The sequence below is a fragment of the Strigops habroptila genome, chromosome Z, assembly GCF_004027225.2.
Source record: "Strigops habroptila isolate Jane chromosome Z, bStrHab1.2.pri, whole genome shotgun sequence".
NCBI classification, from domain to species: domain Eukaryota; kingdom Metazoa; phylum Chordata; class Aves; order Psittaciformes; family Psittacidae; genus Strigops; species Strigops habroptila.
The window spans coordinates 28,794,953-28,814,201 of NC_044302.2; the positions used below are offsets into that span (position 1 = coordinate 28,794,953).

At 38.5% G+C, this 19,249-nt stretch overlaps 1 protein-coding gene and 1 long non-coding RNA gene across 3 annotated transcripts in view; both read left to right on the plus strand.

Moving 5' to 3' along the window:
• The window catches only part of EDIL3 (EGF like repeats and discoidin domains 3), a 261,821-nt gene that overhangs the window by 152,887 nt on the left and 89,685 nt on the right, over positions 1–19,249 (plus strand). The gene's annotated exons all lie outside the window — the stretch shown is intronic.
• LOC115600684 lies at positions 8,676–18,038 on the plus strand. The gene is made up of 3 exons (XR_003989110.1): positions 8,676–8,861; positions 17,317–17,321; positions 18,028–18,038. It is a non-coding gene; the product is annotated as an uncharacterized LOC115600684 (long non-coding RNA).

The following is a 19,249-nucleotide window of genomic DNA, read 5'->3' on the forward strand; positions in this document are numbered from 1 at the left end:
TAAATATATATATGTATACATATTTTTTCATACATATATATAAAGAAAAATTAGATATTTTCAGTATATTGAAATAATGAAAGAATTCTGCTTATGTCAGTAGAGCATTACTGAATTGCAAAATATGCTACCTACAGTCTCTCTTTCTGAGTAGACTTTGGAGATTTACACTGGTAAGCCAATCACATAGACAAATTATCTTCTGGAGGTGCTTCTGTAGATAAATACTGACAACTGTGACCCATGGCTCCATCACCTAGTCCGTAGAGAAGAACACTAAGTTATTTGAAAAGATAATTCTGTTGAGTGTTAAAGAATTTTTATAAATATGATGAGACTCTATACCACAATCAAATTGTTTTGGTGTAGACATCAAGCACAGTGGGTTTAAAACTTTAAAAAATGAGTTAGCTTTGCAATAACTATTAATTTGTCAGATGCAAAGTGTGTACAGGCTGAGAGAGCTGGGCTTGTTCAGCCTGGAGAAGGCAAGGCTCCGGGAGGCCTTAGAGCAGCTCCCAGTGCCTAAAGGGGCTACAAGAAAGCTGGAGAGAGGCTTTGGACAAGGGCCTGTAGGGACAGGACAAGGGGAATGGCTTTAACCTGACCGAGGGGAGATTGAGATGAGCTCTTAGGCAGAAGTTCTTCCCTGTAAGGGTGGTGAGGCCCTGGCACAGGTTGCCCAGAGAAGCTGTGGCTGCCCCATCCCTGGCAGTGTTCAAGGCCGGGTTGGACGGGTCTTGGAGCAACCTGGTCTAGTGGAAGGTGTCCCTGCCCGTGGCAGGGGGTTGGAACAGGATGAGCTTTAAGGTCCCTTCCAACCCAAACCATTCTGTGATTGTATGATTCTATGGTGTGGTAAATGAGGGGGACATGGCATTGCAGCACTGGAGTGCAGTGGTAAAAAGCATCTATTCTTTACTTCCCTCTGGGTAGCAACTATGCCTTGAAGACTTAGGAGAAAAGTAATATATTACTTAAATCAATAATTAGAAAATGCTACACAAAGTAGATATTTGAATACTTTTGTTATACCACTCTTTATACTCATTTTATTAGGCATATGAATTTAAGCATATGAAGATTTATCGTTAAATAATAAATAAGGGTGGCAATAATGTTTGTACGGCCTGTAATCATTGAACTACCCCTGTTCAGGGAAGTCAATGAATTCTTCTAGTACAATGGCACAGTTCACAAACTTTTAGCATTCGTTTACTTTTGAGCTAACTTTAACACAATGAGCATTAAAGTAATAAATTTTCTTTTTATACAGCAACATAAGTCTGCACTATACCAGTTCCTATAGCTGAGCTTGTATCTTCTTTTTTTATGTGAATTTTAGTTATTTCGTCATACCTAATTATGTAATTACAAGTAGTAATTACACATTCTAATTACACCATTAGTTTTACACATATTTACAGTAATCATATAATTGCTGTTATGCTAATTATGTAAATTACTGATTGCTATCTCAGAATTACCTCACAAAGATCAAAGATTGCTAATCCACAACAGAGAATATATGAAATATCCTAGATTGAGAATAAAAAAAGCATAAATACACATGCAGTCCATTCTCCTGCCAATGAAGTTTCTCCGGGATGTATTTTCTAACAGTATATCTAGTTTGGTATATCCCAAATACCTATACTTTGTAATAATGACTTTTCGTGTTACTTATAAGATTGAAGTAGTTTACATCAGACTGTTTTTTCCTAATGCTCCATCTAAGTTTTCTCTCTCTTTTTAATTCCACTATAATTAGTTTCTCTTAGCTAATCTCCTGAATAATTCCCTCCAATTTTATCTCGTGTGTAGCACTTTCCAGGTGTGAGACAACTATTGCATTGCACCAGGTCCTGCAAGCCTTGTGGGACACCTACCCAAAATCCTTCTGACTACTGCCGAGACTCTCTGCTAATAACTAGTGCAGCTGAAGTGAGAGGGAAAGGCTCATCTAGAACTGAGTACTAGAATAGCACTAAAATGCTTAATGGGCTTGGAACTGTATTTGTACCACCTTGACGATCTTCCGAGTCTCTTTCTGGCATGGATGAGCTATGGAGATGCTTTGTAAGGTCTCAGCCATGATGTAAAATTGTCAGAAGACATGGAGGTGATTTCCTTGGCCAGCTTATGTGCTTCACATCCTAACAAATGGTTCTGCTTCGTTGGTGTTGCCTTCTGTTTTATTTACATACCCTTTTCATTTTGAAGCATTGGTCTGACCTCTTGGTTTTCTTCTGGAATTCAGCCCTCTTTCTTTCCTATTAGCTACTGCCATCTTTAGCTGTTCAGGCATAAATGATGCTTAAATTGGCTGCTTCTCACTGCCGGAAAGCACAGGTTGAGGCTAAGTCAGAGCAATGTGTAGTCGAAGTGCACCAACAGCTTCAAAACAGGCTCAGTTGTTATGCAATAAGCTTATCGATCGGTTAAGAGATACTTCACTGAGCATTTGGTATTTACAAACTTTGTCTGCAGATGTTTAGTAAACACACAATGGAAAGAGAGCACCTTTTCCCATCCTCAGAAAGCAAAAGCTAAATTGTATTATTTCCATAATACTTTCCAGTTTTCTTAAGGCCCCAGCATTTCCTTGATGCAGCTTCATCTCCTTCTGTTCTTGCACTCTCTGAGCCCATTTCTTGCCTCTGTGCTGAATTCAAGCTATCAATTATGATTACCTCCATTACAGCTTTCCTGAGTGTTGGAGTCTCTATAAATAAGTATTGCTTCCAACACAGATTCTCCTGGGGTTGAAGTTTTTACTTTCTGGATCACAGAATTCTCTTCCAGGCAGCAGGGAGCCACTTACATCAGTGTCAGACTGTTTGCATTATTCAGTACGAATCTGTATTGTTAAAATCTCCCATGAGCAACTTGGATTATGAATTGCAGTAATTTCTGAGTAATTTTTGATCACAGGTAATTTTTGATCGCTATTTAGTTGGTTGGTTTTTTATCTAGAAGATGGTACTACGTAGTGGACACGTTATAATTTCACCATTGTGCATTTCTGAGCTGTATTTTGCTGATTGCCAAGAGTTGCTGCCATTAAAGCATATGGCAAATTATCTCATGCTCTTTCTTTAAAGCTGCAGATCTGATTAGTCACTGTAAATATTTTTACATATGCTATGGCCCCTTCACCTCCTTTTCTGTGTATTCAACAAGCCCATACGTAGGAGAACTCCTTTCAGAGCAAGTGCACCAATTCAGTTTGTCTAGCATGTCAGAAATCCTGATAAGCAGTGTACCTTCACAGTATTTTCATTTGTTTCCTGTGCTTGATATTTTAGTTCTCTAATGTGTTTATACTGCACTTGGTCGCCTTCTGCCTTCTTCTCTGTGGAACTCAAAGTGGCATTTTTTTATTTAAATGAAAACACCTCTTCTTTTAGTGTCATTTTTACTTAAAAATTGTTTAACGATCTGACAGATTTAGGCTTAAAGAGACTTTCAAGACTTCTGCTTACATGCGGCCTTATACTCCCAGGCTAGATGGTGTCATTCCGAAGCATCCTGATGTGCTGTGATTTTAGAGATTAGAGATTTCTTTCTTTCGAAATTGTTCCCAAGAATACAGAACACCTGCAACTTTAATGATTTGTAGCACAGGAGAAATAGCTAGTCTCACAGTATTTTTTTTTTAAGAGACTATACTGCTTCTTTTGGTTCTTCTGTATTTCACTTACAAGTGTGTTTTCAAGGCAGTGTCCTCAATCATTGGGACTTTTAACAGCCTTCCAGGACTTAAACGGTCCGACAAGACTGCTGAAGAGGGGCTTTGGACAAGGGCCTATAGGGACAGGACCAAGGGGGAATAGCTTTAACCTGACCGAGGGGAGATTGAGATGAGCTTTTAGGCAGAAGTTCTTCCCTGTGAGGGTGGTGAGGCCCTGGCACAGGTTGCCCAGAGAAGCTGCGGCTGCCCCATCCCTGGCAGTGCTCAGGGCCAGGTTGGACGGGTCTTGGAGCAACCTGGTCTAGTGGAAGGTGTCTCTGCCCATGGCAGGGGTGTTGGAACAGGATGAGCTTTAGGCTCCCTTCCAACCCAAATCATTTTGTGATTTTATGACTTTTTGGTTTCAGGTGCTTGTTCTTTGAACTCTTCTGCATGATGGTTATAGTCTTCAGTGAGTCTTGGGTATCTCTGTCTTCCTCACATGCAGCTCTTACCAGCTCTGGCTTACCAGGGTTCAGGGTTCTGAAAGCCTCCATGCTTAGGTTCAGAAAAGCGCTATCCAAAAGAAAGATCACAAGATGAGGTCATAAAAAGTGCTCAGGCAAAAAAAAAAAAACCAAACCCAAAACAATTTATGAAACAGTTAAAAGCTATGTTTTCATGGGGAAGCTTTACATCTAGCTAATATTTGTCTTCTGTGAAGTCTGAGTTTTAAAAATACAGATAGGAATCAGAACTCAAGCATTTTCTTTAATTAATAAACATGGTAACAGGCTTTCTTGTGAATTCAGCACATAAAAGTGCCCTGTAAAAGTGAAGCTCTTAAGCACTGGACTGTTGTTAAATGGTAAACATGATCCCATTACAACCATACCTCATTTCCAGATTACCTTAGGTTTGAAAGCATGAGATTTTTTATGCACCTCTAGTTGGCAACAAGTTGTGGCTTAAAGCTTGTAGTTAGAGCCACTGTTAAACACTTTACTTGACAGGAATCAACATGGACTTAAGTTTCCTAAAGTACTGATTACTGTTAAAATCTCATTGAGTGAGATTTAGGAGAACTTTCCATACAGCTTAAAATATCAGTTTGACTAATTCTGTGAATAATCAATATGAAGTTTGGTTTCAAGCATATTCTTGTTTGTTTTGAAAATCTGACAGGTTTATGACCTAAAATACTGGTGTAATATAAAATATAGCAAAATTTTGTAAAACAAAACTGGCCAAACATGCAAATTTTTCTTTTCTATTCTTGAAATTGCTCTGTAGTTCATGGTGTCAATAATTTATATTGATATTTTCCAACCTTCCATGTTTAATCAGTTGATTCAGGTTTTCAGCTTTCATTAGGAAAAAAAATGAACTACAGAAATACTTGTAATTTCTAGAAATACAGACTCCTCTAGGTAAGGGTATTATAACCGTGTCCAAAAGTGGAAGATACACATTCATTGGTACAAAAATAATTTACTTCTTCATTTTAGATTTTCTGTTCCATTTTCCTTCATTTCATTGCCAGTATGTACTGGGAAGTCTGTTAAGGCACATGCTAAACCTGAGGGATTTCTAGATGTCCTGTAAACTATGAACTTCAGCTGAATCAAGACAGGTTGCCTGTTGCTCTCCTTCCAATTTATTAAATAAGTAAGCTCTTGTAGGCCTTGAAGCCTTCAAATTCCAGAAATTTCCCAACAGATTTTCTGTTTTAGTCAGCAAACTGGGACAGAAGGCCTTTACCCCTGTTTTTCACTGCATCACACTGTAGAGTAACAATTCCTTGAAAACACATAAACCAGCCCTGCTGCTGCCCGAAGGAGCCCTGCTTCAGCTCTTCCTTACCTGACTTGCTGCTTTTGTGGCTGCTCATTCTTGCTGCCATTTTACCCATTTGCTTTGTTGTCTCAGCAAAAATTGACCCACGAAATGAAAAAGGTAATTAATGAACCATATCAGCTCTTTGATCTGGTGAACTTTACAGCTGCACAAATACTGGGCTGATATAGGGGAATGGCAGGGGACAGAGCATGGGCATGAAATCAAGACTTAACACCAGTTCAGAATGTTAATCAAGAGAGTAGAAACTGTTCTTTAATTCACGTTTAAGGCAGCAAAGATAAGAACTTATTTTAGTTTTTGTACATCTCTTGGTTTGTTTTTCTTCAAAGATTATAAAGTTTAAAAGCTAGAATTCTCAAATCATTTCCCAAGGATACAATGAATAAAAATTCAGTAAGTATACACAGTCCTGTTTGTCATTGTTTAGACGACAAGTTCAGGACTTGCATGGAAAAAGTAACAAGATTTTATAGGTATGTGTATATGTGTGTGTGTATGTTTATATATGTATATATGCTTGTATATATATGTATGTTTATATATGTATATATGCATGTGTTTATATATGTATATATGCATGTGTTTATATATATACACATATATATATACACAAATATTACCCTTAGAGAAATAATTTCACTTTCTAATCTACGTAGGATAGGTAACTTGTCATCCATATGATGTCCTTGCTGATTTAGGGAATAATGTGTGGTTAAATCTCAATCAAAAGGAAGAATGGAAAAAATATTCTGCGTAAAAGCAATATATCAGTTTAACGTAAAGTTAATGGTAATACTTGATTTATGACCTTCATGGATTACAGAAATATCTTGGAACAAAAACATACTACAAACGTATTTTGAAAATGCAACAGGGAAAACTTTTACGTGTTAAATGCGACTTTAATCCATGTAATTTAACTCAATCTTGGTAATTTGTACTTTTTTGAATATACAGTAAGAATAAAACCAGACATTATTACAGATGTTAGATTAATGCTGAAACACAGGCTAAATATATCAATAGCAAGAGTGATGCGTTATATACATTTTTAACTATTTCAGCTAACCGTGGATGGAGCACAATTTCTACATTTGTACTGGGCAAATCCATCTTGAATCTCTTGCTGAAACCAGTGAGGTTTGCTGAGGCTACACTGTTCTGGGAATATTGTCTGGCTAGGATTTCTGTGTAGTGTGTTGTTATAATATCACAAATAGGCAGAAAATGTTATAGAAGTAACAGAACACATAGTTAACACTGAAATGTTCTCCCAGGCATTTGAATGACCTAGTGAGAAATATTAATCAAACTCTAAAATTTCTAATATTGAATCTTTAAAGAACAAAAGCACACTCTGGCCCTTCTGCTGCAGACCTTTGTCCAGACATCCTGTGAAGGACGCAAAAGTGTGCAAAATTAGGCTAAACAGAGCAAAATTGTAGTTCCTCCTTTCAACACAATAGGAAAATGAGACTTATCTCTCAGTGTTTGATGTTAAAACGAAGTCATCAGCCCTGTGCCTTTGGGTACATTTTAATCGTGCTGCAGTTGTACTGTACAGTAATGTCTCCCTTTGGAAACTAATTTCTCAGTATCTTACTTTGATTAGGCAGTAGAGGATACAATCTATACTCAGACACCTGACAGAAACTCATTGTAAAATATTCAGCCAAGCCCTTAGGACCCAACAGGCATATTTTACACATTTAATCACCTTCTTACTGTAAGTCATGTAGTGCTATAGCAGCTTTTGCGTTGTGTCAATACCTACAGCATAAACTCAACCCTATATTCTTAGAATGGTTAGGGTTGGAAAGGACCTTAAGATCATCTAGTTCCACCGCCCCTGCCATGGGCAGGGACACCTCACACTAGACCACGCACCCCTGTCCAACCTGGCCTTGAACACTGTCAAGGATGGAGCATTTACCACTTATTTGAGCAACCTGTGCCAGTGCCTCACCACCCTCATGGTAAATAACTTCTTCCTTAAATCTAACCTAACCCTAACCCTGTTTAAGTTTAAACCCATTACCCCTCATCCTATCACTACAGTCCCTGATGAAGAGTCCCTCTCTTCAGCATCCTTGTAGGCCTCCTTCAAATATTGGAAGGATGTTATGAGGTCTCATGCAGCTCCTCTTCTCCAGGCTGAACAGCCACAACTTTCTCAGCCTATCTTCATACGGGAGGTGCTCCAGCCCCCTTATCATCCTCGTGGCCCTCCTCTGGAGTTGCTCCAACAGCTCCATGTCCTTCTCATGTTGAGGGCACCAGAACTGCACACAGTGCGCCAAGTGAGGTCTCACGAGAGCAGAGTAGAGGGACAGGATCACCTCCTTCGACCTGCTTGTCACACTTCTTTTGATGCAGCCCAGCACATGGTTGTTTTCTGGGCTGCGAGCGCACACTGAAGTCTGCTCATGTTCCGTTTCTCATCAGCCAACACCCCTGCATCCTTCTCTGCAGGGCTGCTCTGAATCACTTCTCCACCCAGCCTGTAGCTGTGCCTAGGATTGCCCCAACCCAGGTGTAGGAACTTGCACTTTGCTTTGTTGAACTTCATGAGGTTCGCACAGTCCCACCTCACAAGCCTGTCAAGGTCCCTCTGGATGGCATCCCTTCCCTCCAGCGCATCAACCATACCACACGGCTTGGTGTCATCAGCAAACTTGCTGAGGGTGGCAATCCTACTGGATTTGGTCCATGGCTCCAACAAAGATGTTGAACAGGATCAGTCCCAACACCAACCCCTGAGGGACACCACTTGTTACCTGTCTCCAGCTGGACATTGAGCTGTTGACCGCAACTCTCTGTGTGCAGCCATCCAACCAATTTTTTTATCCACCGAGTGGTCCATCCATCAAATTAATGTCTCTCCAGTTTAGAGACAAGGATGTCTTGTGGGACAATGTCGAACTCTTTGCACAAGTCCAGGTAGATGGTGTCAACTGCTCTGCCCCTGTCCATCAGTTCCATAGCCCCATCATACAAGACCACCGAATTGGTCAGACAGAATTTGCCCTTCATGAAGCCATGTTGACTGTCACCAACCACCTCATTGTTTTCATGTGCCTTAGCATGCTTTCTGGGAGAATCTGCTCCAAGATTTTGCCAGGCACAGAGGTGAAAGGGCTGGTCTGTAGTTCCCTGGGTCTTCCATTTTCCCCTTCTTGAAAATGGGGGTTATATTTCCCTTTTTCCAGTTGTCGGGAGCTTCACCTGACTGTCGTGATTTTTCAAATATGATGGACAGTGGCTTAGCACCTTCATTTGCCAGCTTCTTCAGGTCCTGCAGATGGATTTCATCAGGTCCTATGGACTTGTGCACATTCAGGTTCCAAAGATGATCTTGAACTTGATCTTCTCCTACAGTGGGCTTAAGGTCTCCAATCTCTCAGTCTCTGCATTTGTCATCCAAGACTTCAGTGGTGTGGCCAGAGCACTTGCCAGTGAAGACTGAGGCAAAGAAGTCATTGAGAACCTCAGCCTTCCCCAAATCCAGGGTGGCCAGTTCTCCCGTTTCCTTCTGGAGAGGGCCCACATTACCCCTAGTCTGTCTTTTGTTTGCAACATACCTACAGAAGCCCTTCCTGCTATCCTTGACATCCCTGACCATACTCAGTTCTAACTGGGCCTTAGCTTTCCCTAAGGATTCATGTGCCTACAACTTGAATTTGTAACATCCCATTTTAGCTTGAACCTCTTTGTTGTGGTGACTTCCTTGCCATGTTTTCTGACTTAAAGTTACCTATCCACTTTTCTCACACGCTCTGTCATTCTGGACTCAAGGTGCCTTTCAGTTACCCTCAGAAAAGAGGTATGATGGTTGCACTGGGAGTCAGGGATTCCTTCCTCTACCTGTCTCCTACCCGTCTCTTCTTCCTACTGAGGGAGCAATATGACCCTACCCTTTCAGAAACATAGAATCATAAACATTCACACAAAGTAGGGGAGAAAAAGTACTTATAAATATGATCTACTGTTCCTGTGTTGGAAGAACTTTTATGTACATTTTGATCCGTGGCAGAGCCTACGGCAATACATATTTCAGCATTTCTAAGCCTTAAAAGAAAAATTGCATCACACTTACTTACTTACTTTTTTTTTTACTTACTTACTTACTTACTTATTCTCAAAGTAGCCTCTATAGCTCCTAAGTTCCTGGTCTGGTCAATAATGCACATTCTTATTTTACATTTTACAGAAATGGAAAATAATTTTCAGGTAAGTAATTGGTACTGTAAAGTAATTAAAAGCCTGTAGAAGGAAGCTGAAAGCAAACCACCGGTTATTAAGACCAGAAAAAACCCCAAAAAGTAGGGAAAAACGCCTTCAATAAAAGCACTAATGAGTATAAATCTATGAAAAGAACAATTTACAGCTGCAGTAGGCTCAACAAAGTTCCCAATAGCCAAGTCACAGGACCATATTTCTGTTTCACATACTAGTCCAATTGGAAAATACCTTACTTCAGGGCTTAGTATATTTAAGATATAGGATTTATTTCAAAATAGATTAAACATGGAGGGTGTCTTGCCATCTGAGTCAGACTGGTCTAGTCTGCTGCTACCCTTTGGTGAACACAAAAATGAGCAATGAGAGGAAAATCATCTTTAGAGCCTTACAAACTCATCATAATGAAACTGCCTTGAGGTTTGCAGTAGTTAACAAACCAAGGACAGAGTAGAATTACAGGCATGTATGGGATAAACCTTGCAAAAGTTGGAGACTTGAAAGTTGATTCACATTTTGGAGATTCATTTGGACTTAGAATTCAAGGCAAGCTGTGAAGATCCAATGAACTAAAGAGAAGATAGAGCAAAACATGGTTACATGAGCCCTAAATGAACTAAAATCTCCAGGCTCAGCACAGCTCCCACCTGCAGTTTTCAGAAGGAGAAGGAAATATAATATGTTCAGTGATCAGCTTCCCACTGTGGCAAGATCCACAGCTTCTACTGCTTTGGACAGACAGAGTCCAGCAAAGCTCATGTTCCAGCCATTGGTGCAGTGATGTGTAAGATAGGTAGGGGGGCAATGAGTGATGCTAGTAGGTTACGTCTGTTTTAGTCCCTGAACACCACCATGCTCATTTGTTGCATTCCATTAGTTGATCTTACAAGAAATTCCAAATATCTCAAGCATCTTATCGTTGTGCTAGAAGGAGAAGCAGCGTGTTGTTCGTCACAGCTCAATCTGCTTTCTAGCCTCTTCAGGGTTCAGCATGGGACTGGCAGTCATTCACTGCCTGTTAACCAGAGGTAAATGACATACCTGCATGGGTGCCAGGAAAAGCTGATGGAATTACTCTTAATTCAAACCCTTTTTCTTTGTATCATGATTTGGGTGGGAAGAGACCTTAAAGCTCATCCAATTCCAACCTCCTGCCATGAGCAGGGACACCTTCCACTAGAACAAGTTGCTCTATGTCCTGTCCAATCAGTGATTGTTTTCTGGTATTAATGCTAAATTTAATTTGGCCAGCTCTTGGTTTGGTGCAGTTACTTAGAAATTATATTTACAGAAACGTATCATACAAAACTTTAACCCTTTAAAACTGATGGACAGATTAATATCCATTACTGACCCAGCAAAATCTGTTTGATAGGCCTCACCCATAAATATAGTTTTCCTTTGCTGGCAAATCTGTACAGTTGGTGGGAACACTGCATGCCTTCAGTTAAGATCTATTTCAGTGTGTAGTTTTTAATATTGTGGCTATTGTTATTCTAACAATATCAATTTCCATTTATGCTCCTGTTGCTGAAACCTAATTTAATAATTACTCTGTTCCTATTTTTATGGAGGAAGACTCTAAATTTTGCGAACAGCAAAAACTGTATCTGGCCACAGTGCCCATGTGTAAGGGATGTAATGCAGAAGAGTGTTTCCTCTTGGGAAAGAAGAGATATCACCCTGCTGTTCTGTGACCAAAGAAAGGGCCTGAGGAAAAACAGATTCTGATCTCTGATGTAATTGGCATCTTTCATGCATGGTGGAGCACCTTCAGAAGGCAGTGTGAGAGTCACAACCCATAATTCCAATACACCAGTAGGCTTGTGTGGGGTATGAATAACGTGATTTTAGATTCGATCGGATTAGGAAGGAATTTCATTCTCTTACAAGTAGATACTAGTTTTGTTCACATAAACTTTATGACTCCTGAAAGACATATAAACCTCCAAATCAAGCTGCTCCATTTTCCAGACTGCAGTTCATTCTTATTCATGGTGTTAGATATAAATGCATGCCTGCTGAAGAGATACTGTAGTTAAGCGCACACATTCCTCCTTGTTGTGAGTTTGGCTGAAATTAGCTCCTCTTGTGCAAGAGAAGAAGTTGACAAATAAATTCCCTTGCTCTGCCAATCCTACTGTAGTTAAGTTAGCAGATCAGCATTCCACATTGCAAAATTATGGGCTGTGTTAATCCAAAAGGATTTGAAGTCACAAGAAATTTTACATGGGGAGACTTAGACAAGATAGGCATTAAGAAGTTTCCAGGGTCATGTGAGCTTTGTACTGGTACTGAGGACTAAGTACGGGACGAAGCGATAATTGGGAATTTTAATAGATGTGTAAATTTTTATAACATAGTGTTAAAGTTTTTTTCATAAGTCATTATGGATAAATAACAGCATAGTTTAGTTGCTACTTTATTAAATCAAAAGAAACAAAGACCTTGGCTGTGGTAATTGCACTGTAATTCTGTCATGTGCAACTTTATTTGGAATTTCTTAATACAGACATCAGCACAGCGGGGTCTTCTTGCTTTTATTCAGCCATCAGAGTCTAATACACTAAGATTAATTTGTAAACACAGTTGTGCTTATTCGTTATTACTGACAGATAACTTCGCATTTGCCTTTTGTTATAACATTTGTTAATAGTTCTCTTTGCATAGTTGAAAGTGACATTTACCAAATCAATCTATTTTTTCAAATATCTAGGAATTTGGTAAACAAGGTGAGAAGATTTTTATCCACAATAAATTAAAGTATTTATGCTTCATTTATCAAAGGAAAAATGCTAAAAGATTTGCATTTTGGTCAGCTGATGGTGTTCTCTAATACCTTCCAGCTCTTATGTAGAAAGCTGGAATGAAAAAGTCAGCTAATAGCTTCATTGACCATGTTTATGGAGGAGGAATTTCAGGAAAAGGGATATTATTTCTCAGTGTGTCAGCTTAGAAATAAAATTCTCTTCTTGGTAATCCCTTAACAAACTTCTTTTCTTTATAATATTAAATTACTGGATAATTAGGTTTCCTACAGAATACTGAGTTAAAAGCCTATAAATGGTATTAAAGGAGATGGGTTCTAAACTGTAGCTTTTTTAAGTCTAGTTTGTTCTTAATTGAACTGCTATACTTTGTATGTATGCAGTGTGTTTTCCTGGGGAGTTGTTCTTAAATAGACTATTTACATTAATAACGTCATGGATTCTTAGCAAAATTTCACTACCATTTCATTGGTTATTTCTTAAGAACATAAACCCCCATCATTTTAGGTCAGAGAATTCAGCAGTCTGGTTCACTAAGCATCATGTCTCTATGGCAATGAAAAACATCATTTAAGGAGAGAATGTAGGCACGTAGTTTCTGTCATTTGTTTCATATCTCCTCCAAGTCTACATATGCATGCACTTTTTTTTTTTTTTGATACATGCATTTGTGTACATTGGGGTTCATCTGTCACCTTTTTGACCACTCATTCAGTTTTCTATGTCCTTCTGGAGCTGCTCATCATCAGAGTGATCAAGAGAGCTTTGTAGCTTCAAAATGGAAAATTTCCCCGTTCATTCTTTCCTCCAGGTCACCGATGAGTAAAACTGACTCCAGCAATGATCCTTGGCGGATCCCACTGCTGACATTTCATCCTAAAAAGCTGCTGCTTGTTCTTTAATTAGACTTCTCTGTATAGCATGTTAGTTATATATATAGTTTCAATATATATATAGTTATATTAGCTTGTCTGTAGCAGGGCCTTTTACCCACCGCCTGGCAAGAGCCTTTCACATGGAACCTAATCAAATGCTTTCTGATAATCCAAGTGTGCAGTTTCCATTGTATTTCCTTTATCCCTACATGTATTGTCACCATTAAAGAACTCGACAAGGTGAGGCAGGACTGCCATTTTCAGAAGTCATGTTGGCTTCTTCCCAACAGGTTGTCTTTATCCAGGTACTTAGTGATCTTAATTGTAGACTTAGCAGCTTACAAGATGTTGAAGTAGACTTCTCTTCCTGTAGTTCCCACAGTGCACCCTAGAGCTGCTTTTTGTGGGTGGGAGTACAGCACAGATCTATTGGTGTAGCTGTGTAATCCCTAAATCTACCTTTTTCATCACGGTACAATTCTTAAAAATACTACATCATGAAATCACATGACGACTGGAAAAAGCAAGTCATTATTAGGTGTCGAAAGAACTCTAAAATCCTTTTGCTTCCATTTTTTACACACTCATACTATCTAAGAGTTGCCTAACTTTATTTTCAGTGTGTGTTCTCAGCATGGAGCTTGTAGAGCATGTGAAGGCCAAAAGTGAATTTTACAACTGTACTATAAAAGTATGAAGACAGGATTTGGTAATGGAAGCGCATGATAGTCACTTAGCAGTAATGGCTCTGTTGGGAAGTAGAACATAACATCCAATTTCTTTATATTTGATTACTTCTGATAGCCATTGCTTACACACATGAACCGTGTTGACCAGTATGATAACAGAATAATGTGCTGCTGTTGGCTGAAATGCTACATCAGCATATAAAAAACATTTAATCTCTTTGGACATATCAGCAAATAGGTAGCAGTTCTTCCCATTACTGCCTGAGAAGCTGTCTTCTGTTTTATGGAACATAACTAATCACTTCATTTTCTTGTCACCTCCTAGAGACTTGAAGCTTCACTCAACATCGTTTGAAAAGTTTGCTTCTCTGAAAGTGTCTGCATGCTCATTAACCGCTACTGATGCAAATCAGTAAAGATGTTGCCTTTGACATACAGTATTTTATGTGAAGGCATGAAACAAGATTAATCATATACTTCACCTCAGTGCTGCAGTACCACACTGTCTACTAACATACTTGGAATCACACTTCAGAAATCAGAGCAGTAATAATTAAAATGCTAACAGGTCAAGAAAATCCATTTTGTTTTGGTTTAAATCTGTGAAGCAAACATGGAGATAAATGCCTTCTGATTTCAGGGCTGAATGGCTCTGTAAACTTACCAGAGCTGAGTAAAAATGTTCTATTCCATTGTGTAGTTAGTTAGGAGTCAGCTTGAAGTTATAAAACCTGTGACTTTTATCTTTTATGTATCCAAAATAATCACTGACATTGTGTGTTCTGCAAGTCTACTGAAGTGCAAAATAAAACGGGGGTTTGTAAATTCTACTTTGTGGTTTCATTTTGCGTTGCAATGGACTAGAAAGAGGAACACATGATCTATTACCTTGTCTCAGTGGAAGAGCTGATTAAATTCCTTCAGTGGGAATGAAAACGTTGATTTGTTCTTGCCCGTAGGATTAGTCTTCAGAACAACAGTTAACATGTGTTGCTACAACTGAGTATCACTCAGATCAGAACGTTGGATTGTGGAAAAAACACTTGAGCTACGTGGAGTAAGCAAACAGTTTGATTAGCTGCAGAATGATTGAAATAACCAGTAGCTGAAGCATGTGAAGTTGAGCTTGTGGTCTACAGCTGTGCTCACCAGCAGTCTTCAAGCTCCAGTCCATGTAATGAGATGTTGAGTAGCTCAAACCCAAAGCACCGCTGCACTTGAGAAAGAGATTTTTAGTTATAGGTAAAGGTCTGATTAACAAAAACAAATTTATAGCTAATGTGGATGAGGGAATATACCATCTCTTTTGGTCAATGGTGATATTAATATTGGAAATCTGCAGAGCTATAGAATTTAAGAAGCAAGAGCTGACAGTGAGGGATAAAAAACTGTCAGGAACTCAAAAGCAGATAAGATAGCAGTTAGAATGTGCCTGAGAACAAAAATAAAAAAAAAAAAAATATAGGCCAGTACATTCAAAAATGTAGTTTTTAAAACAATTTCAGTAAATACCTCTGATAATGAGAAATACTGCCATTTGTAGGAACAGCTGCTGAAAAGAAAAAAAAAAAAAAACAACACGCCAAACCACAAGGACAGAAAGAATGTCTCTAGGCAGCAAAATGAGATTTGCCACTTGAAAAACACGTCTCCTCTTCTCCTGGCAGATGATCATTCTCACGGTCGGGCTGGCTTGCAGGCATGCTAATTACATTGATGTTGTAATCCCACTGATTTCCATTGTAGACCTGCTAGGAAAATGCATTTTGTCTTTCAGTGTAACTGTTATCTCGTCTTTCCAGTTTTACTTCCAAGAGAAGGTTTGAGTTTGTTTTGTTGTTTGTTATTTTCTTTCTAAAGTTGGTTTTTGGAACAGGCAGATACTGAAAAGAAGCAATCATTAAGCAATTAGATACATATGACATAAGCTGCCTTCAAATTAGCCATAGTTGGTTAGCACTGTAAAAACAAAAAAATAAAAGTAGCATCAGCATCTGTTTCCTGTAACTAATGCAAAAGATCAGGCAGAGTTTCAGTAGTCAGTTGTCCAGAATCCAGGTATGCCGTCTCTCTTGATAGGATTTGGCAAAACTTATAAAGGGACTGCAGAGGACTTAGGCTTCGCTTGTATTTAAAAGCGATATTTTAAAAGGTGACATAAGAAGCAGTAGTTGCCGGTGGGAGAAGAAAGCCTATCATGAATTCAAGAGCCAATGAGTTGGTAGTAAGAATGTGCTTGACAAAAAAAAAAATGAGGCCATACATTCAAAAAATAGGTGTATAGAAATATATCTACTGTGTTAATCACCAGTGCTCTTGGACTACTGAAGCCAAACAAAGAGACGACTAATCACATAATGAGCCAGGATATGTGACTGTCCTTTACAATACCTCCATGTAATATGTTTGCTCTGTGCAAGTATAACTGAAGTAAACTGAATGTATAAAGCCAAACATAGTACTTAGAGTAACTTAAGATTTTAGCTCTTCTTCAGTTTGTCATAGTGTACCTTTACACATACGGTCTGTATAAATAAGCAAACACAGCATCTTATGGAAAATAAAAAGTCTTCTTGGGCCTCTACCTTCTCCTGGAAATGAACATGTAATTCCTACAATGGGAAATTCTTCTTTTTAAAATGTGATATCCATGTAGCTAACAGCAAAAATTTGGCTTGGCATAGGAAAATGGACTATTTCTGCATGTCAGGTGTCACTCTAACAGACTGTGACTGATAGTGGCTGAAATATATTCATACTTAACTTTATCACAAAAAAAAAAACCCAAACCCAAAACAAAGGGGACTGCTAATACATTTGTATAAAGTGTTCTGCTTATGAAGCCTCCTAAGAAGAAAAAAGTGACAATGAACAATTTGTTCTTGTAGTAGTAGTACTATTTCATGTAGCTCTGTATAATGCTGGATAAAGTGAAGTACTTCAGGAATAAATCCTCAACCATTGTAAATCACTAACGCTCCAAAGTCAGCAGAACAATGTCAGATTATTCCTAATCAGGAAGGGCTCCTCAGTGCTGGTTTGATGGTAGGATTTAGCAGTTTGTGAGCATTGATCTGAAAAGAACCTGGGGTTGGAACTATTCTGAATCAGAGCATCACAGAAAGGTCAAGGTTGGCAGGGTACTCTGGAGGTCATCTAGTCCAACCTCCCTGCTGAACTGGGGCCACCTAGAGCCAGTTGCCCAGGACTAGATACAGTCAGGTTTTAGTGTCTTCGTAGATGGAGCTCCACAAACTCATTAGAACACCTGTTTTGACCCCTGGGATTCATCACCACTGACCTTAGATGTAATACAGACAGAATGAGGAATTGCTTGGTATTTCTATAGCAAATAGCCTTCTGAGGTTTTGTGTGGGTATTTGAACTGGAATCACTTGGTAATTCCAATTTTAAAGTCACATTCAACCTTTTTCTGATTAACTTTTTCAACAGAAAAAATCAAAGTCTGGAAACTAAGTTGTTTATTTGCTGTTATGCTCATTTCTTCCTTGGCATCTGTTTTTAAAAGACTTTTTTCCGTAAAACCCAAGAATGCTAACTGTCTAGTAAATCTAGCTTTGCAGGAAAGTATATCATCATGTATTTTTAAAGTAATGTCTTTTCAGTGTTTTTAAAACTCACCAGATTCACTTAATTTTAGTCTCTTAAACCTAGGCACGAAGTTAAAGCTAGTGATCTAGGCTTGTTCCTTGGTCAGTAGATGCAGAAAAGATGATTATATTTGTGTTAAACACTTTCTTAAGAGATAATGGAATAATGGAAATCATGGTTTGGAGTTGTCTGTTTCTTCGCACAGATGACACAAAGAGCCTAAGCAGCTAGTGCAGGGTAGGTAGGTAGCTTTTTAATAGCCAGAGCTGGGTCATGTGGATTGCATCCCTATGTTTGCTTTGTTTGGTTAGCTACTTCTTAATATAAACACTTTGGAGTAATGTCCTTTTCTACGGTGAAAAGAGATATTGATAAGGAAAAATAAGGGATATATATAAAAAAGCATGCGTACAGATTGATGTTTAAGGTGCACCATGGAGTCACAAATATAACATCTCAGTACACTGCTATAACAGTGAAAGACTTCTTTTACTGCACATAAAGATAACTTTCTGACTCTTCATTCTGAATTTTTTTCCACCCTAATAAAAGTCCATGACCTTTAAATTAATTTCATATTTTTAATAGGGCTTTGAGCTCTGATGTTTAAGCTGCTTTACATTAATATAAGGTTATACCTACATCAAATGGCTTCCAGGAACAAGATCTAAATGCCAATATCTGAATTTCCAGTTATTAAAAAGTTAGATTTGTTATAAAAGAAGATGGAAACAGCTCAGAGACCATAAGAACTGCTGTTTCTGTGTAGTCAGATTTAAATAACATCTGCATGCAGTTTCTGTTTGGATATAGCTCATATTTAGCATTCCTTCACCAGTATATAGTAGGATATTCCCATATTTCTACTTCTTTCTGAAGAACAGGTATTCCACTTTAATGTAGAATTCATATTAGTGCTGCTAGTAGTTTTTAAACAATTTAAAACAATACATCTTGTAATGAATAATATTGCCATTTCTAGGAAGAGTGGCTGTTCTTATGAGGGAAGAAATTAAAATCATACACCAAACCACAAAGACAGAAAGAATGTCTCTAGGCAGCAAAATGAGATTTGCCACTTGAAAAACACGTCCTCTTCTCCTGGCAGATGATCACTCTCACGGTCAGGCTGGCTTGCAGGCATGCTAATTATGCTGATGTTGTAATCCACTAATTTCCATTGCAGACCTGCTAGGAAAATGCAGTTTGTCTTTCCGTGTAACTATATCTTGTTATTCAAGTTTTACTTCCAAGAGAAGGTTTGGATTTGTTTTGTTGTTAAGATTTTTTCTAAGTTGGTTTTTGGAACAGATTTTGAGAAGAAGCAATCATTAAGCACATAGGTACATATGTCATGAGCTGCCTTCAAATTAGGATTTGCCAAAACTTACAAAGGAAATCGGTGAAATTTACTATTCAATTCAGTACCTCTGAAATTAGCCAGCAAGACTGTGAATGTGTATTTGCTTCTTACTCCAGTTGAGAAGCAGAATATGAGCTTTCCCATTGCTGCACTGGTATGACTATTCTTGA